This window comes from Triticum dicoccoides, chromosome 3A, assembly GCF_002162155.2.
Source record: "Triticum dicoccoides isolate Atlit2015 ecotype Zavitan chromosome 3A, WEW_v2.0, whole genome shotgun sequence".
In the NCBI taxonomy this organism is placed as follows: Eukaryota; Viridiplantae; Streptophyta; class Magnoliopsida; order Poales; family Poaceae; genus Triticum; species Triticum dicoccoides.
In genome coordinates, this window is record NC_041384.1 from 579,996,004 (window position 1) to 580,000,282 (window position 4,279).

General features: G+C 43.9%; 1 pseudogene; it reads left to right on the top strand.

The window, feature by feature from the left end:
- The first annotated feature begins 1,190 nt into the window (after positions 1–1,190).
- Positions 1,191–3,632, top strand: LOC119272594 (annotated as a pseudogene).
- The last annotated feature ends 647 nt before the right edge of the window (positions 3,633–4,279 follow it).

Consider the following 4,279-nt stretch of genomic DNA (forward strand, 5'->3'; position numbering starts at 1 on the left):
ATTTGACCCGCTTCCTCCTGAATCGGTGGAAATTTGTCTTTTTCACCAGAGGTGGATCAAGGCTTTTGACACCGAACCATTGTGTCAATTGTGCATTAAACATGGCCTAATATTTTATAAAATTAATTTGGTCCATTTTTACAAAATTTATTTGGTAGTTCCTTCACCAAAAACCCTCATTTCGGGCACTTCAAAAATGAAAAATGAATTTTCCGTGAAAAGAAAATGAAAACTCCCTTAGGCAACATTGTTTGCCATTCCAATATGCACCCTTGTGCACAATATGAGATTATTTTAACAAACTATGTCATGAATATGGCCATAAGATTGATCATTTGGCTTGAAAGACATTGATCTCCACACATGATAGCTCGTTTCTAGGAACATTTTTTTAAAATAACTATCGTATTACAATTTTGTTATTTTTACTGGAAGCTTGGTTATACATAATGACACAATGCGAAGGTTTTCGAATTTTTTGATTTTTTTTGAAATTTTTATGCCCGTTTCAAAATGGGGTCAAAACGACGGGCATGACCATTCCTACATAGTGGTTGAATCTTGATTTTTTTTGTGTTTCTATGATTAAATAGATACTTATTTACCTAGAAATGATTTTTGAAAAAAATAAAGAGCAAACTATGAGGCAGCTACAGTATAAATTTACCCGCTTTCTGCTAAATCGACGAAAATTTGTCTTTTTCGTGAGAGGTGCATCGAAACTTTTGACACCTAACCATTTGGTCAATTGTGCATTATATATGGCCTAGTATTTTAGAAAATTGATTTGGTACAATTTTGCAACAAATATATGGTAAGGCCTTCACAAAAAAAATTATTTTGGGCACTCAAAAAATTGAAAATTGTTTTTTCATGCAAAAGAATTAAAAACTCCCTTTCTCAATGTTGTTTGACAATCTAAGATATAAACTTGTGTAAAATATGACATCATTTGAATAAATATTTGATAGGTCTTTCACAAAAAAAACTCATTTTTAGCATTGAAAAATAAAATAAAAAATTTGTATGTAATCAATCATGACCAATTTATATGGTCAAAAAATCTTCAAATTGTTTGATGCACTCTTATTGGTCCATAGGTATATCACGCGGATCATGCATCAACCACCGTCGGATGCTTCTGATCCAACGACAGCCCTCACCCCCTCACCCAACCGCAGCCCAACCACCCAAACCCTAGCCCACAGCCGCACTCCTCCTCCCTCGGCTCCTCGCCGCCGCCACCTCCTCCCCGTCCCGCAGCGGCGCCCACCGCGTCACCTGCCGGCCGCCCTCGCGGGTGGCTGCGTCCGCGGCGACGACGGCGGCCTCGTCGTCCTCGGAGGCCGCGGTCGGTCGTCTCCCCATCCGCCTCTCTCCCCACAGTCGAGACAGACAAGCGCGGACAGAGCCAAGGAACCATGGGCTCCTTCCTGTCGTCCTTGTGGACCCCTCCCCCGCTCCCCGGCGACGACCTCGACTCCGTCGTCGCCGCCGTCCACTACAAGCCCGCCTGGGACAAGCACTGGGAGGAACACCGGAACGCGTCCAAGCTGGTCCGTCCTGTTCCCCCTCTTCCTTACGAGTAATCAATCCCCTGCCTGCAGCGTGCTCCTCCGGATCTGACGGACCTTGCTAATCTGCTGCGCTTGCCCCGGCAGATGGTCATCGACTTCTCCGCCTCCTGGTGCGGGCCCTGCCGCTTCATCGAGCCCGCTCAAGGAGATGGCCTCCCGCTTCGCCGACGCCCTCTTCGTCAAGATCGACGTCGACGAGCTCGCAGTACCCACCTACCCTACCTACCGCCTCCTTCCCGCCTCCTCTTGCTCCTGCTTGCTCGAATTCCGCGCTCGTCTACTAGTAACGCCACCGAATTGTTAATCTGGCTTGGGTCCTCGTGGAATCGGGAAGGGGAAAGCCTCTAGTTTAGTCCCGTCCCGTCTTGGAGAAAACAGGTAGCTCACGCCTTTTGGCTCGGCGAATTAGATCCCAGTTTCGCCCAATCATCCAACAAAGAAAATATATCCCTGTTCCACCGTTTATTTGGGAGGAATCGTCACTAGTGCTTAACTCCGGTAGATTTGGATGCATCGTGTGCTTAGCCGGATGACTGATTGTATTGAATCTATGAGCTGCTTGGGCATAGAAATCAGATGCATTGAATCGAAATCGACGGAGGTAGGACTAGATTGTGCATGCGGGATCTCACTTGATGCCAATTATTGAGAATCACCTACAGAGATAAGAATTTGCACGTGGCATCTTCTAAAATAACCTGCACACTGCACCACAACTACTGTAACTTAGTGAGTATATATACAATAATATATAGGATTCATCTGCAGCAATAACAATTTCCACACAACATTCTGTAGATACAAATCTTCAAACAACATTTGCTATCGTTACTTGAGAGTAAAAGATGGCACTGTATCCTAAATTCAGTTCGTTTATCACCCCTTCTAAGTATATGCTGTTACCTACTTAGCTCTAAAATAGAATCATCCCCCGTTTCAACTATTTTATTCTAGGAACCCCCCTTCTGAATCATGCACAGTGCCTGTTACTATGGCAATGGATTTTATCTATGTGAGATTAGAATTTGAGTGCCATCATTCATCTCTTGGTATCTTGTTCTCTGTGATAACTGTTCATTGTTGAGTGCTATATATATATATATATATATATATATATATATATATATATATATATATATATATATATTCTAGTTGTCATGCAGTGCTTGTTCCATATTTTGTTGATGCACCGATAGCTGTTCAGAACTGCAGTAGTGTAGTTAGTTTTTTGAATGATTTGGTGTGCATGGAACACTCATTTTTCTTTAATACACTGTCCAAGTCATGATTTTTCTCAACTGGTGCATGTATATATATTTGGGTGCTAGTCAATTAGAGAATGTCTGTGATACCATGTCTGTACTATGTGCCAGTGTAGTTGTACTGATACTTTGGGTTTCATCCGTGCAGCAGAGGACAAGGGCTTCATGGCCAACCAAGGCGCATGGTGCTCGCAAGCGACGAATGGAAGTTGTTCGACATAGGCACGGAGGAGGAGGGGCACGGACGGAGGAGGACAGAGCACCTCTCTTCTTCTACGTTCTTCTCCATACCTTCACTTCTTGTATGTGCTTGTGCTGCAGCTCACCCATGGTCTTGTTTGTCCTGCAGGTTAGTGAGCAGCATCAGGAGGAGGAGCTCAAGCACGACCACCAAGAGGCACCATCGCAGCAGCAGGTAGCACGTCCATCTCCACCTCCCTCTCCCTCTGCTCCCAATCCTTTTTATTAGAATATATTGAGTACATTCTGTCAACTTGTGTGTCAGTAAGAACGAAAACTAATTATCTAAGGTCCTGTTATTACTACCTATATATGACATTACTACTGGATTGCCTAGCGCCCCTGTTCATGGTGGGCTAAATTTGTATTTGCTCCTGCTGCTGCGTTTTGATGATCATGTGTGTGATGCATTTTGATGATCTCCTTGTACCAGATGAGTCTGTCGATGAAGCGGCAGTGTCTCCTCTAGAGGGTGACGGTGGCGGCGGCGCCGGCGCCTGTGTGCGGCTTCGACTACAACCTCCTCTTCGGTGAGTCCATCTCCTACCTCTAGCTCCATCTCTGAGCTACTGTAATACCATGCTCTGTTTCATGCCATGGCTTATTTAGTCTCTGCTTGCTGTGCCTTGTGTATTGGAGCCTAATTAGCTTCTGTTAGGGGATAATCTACTGGTTATACCAAGATTTTACATGAAATTTTGTTCTGCTTATTCTGCTAAGGTTGTTTGCAATGGTTATACATATGTTACACAATTTTTGCTGCTGGCTAATGAGCTTTAGAGATGGTAACATGGTGCTGCACTCTCAGGATCATCTTATGACACAGAATCAATTTTTGGTGTGCTCAAATTTTTAATTTTAGTGATAAGGAAAGATCCCACTGATTTATCCACCTTTTGTTGTGAGCAACTAATTTGCTTTTTACTAGCTGCTTTATTTGCTTGCTTGGTTGATCACTAGCATGAGCTTGGTTGCCCTGAACTTCAGTGTTTTATTTGCTTGCTTCTCAGTCTCTCTCCCTCCCTGCAGGTGCCACTGGACGCAAGGGTGGAGCCTATGCCTCCTTGCTGAAGCTTCTCGCTCTACACCAGTTTATGGTGCTGCGGATGTGGTTAAGATGGCGTTCTACACTATGCTTCTTATGTTGCATGTGAATGGGGGTGAGTAGATAGAACTGGAGTGTTCTTATATGAAGGCAAG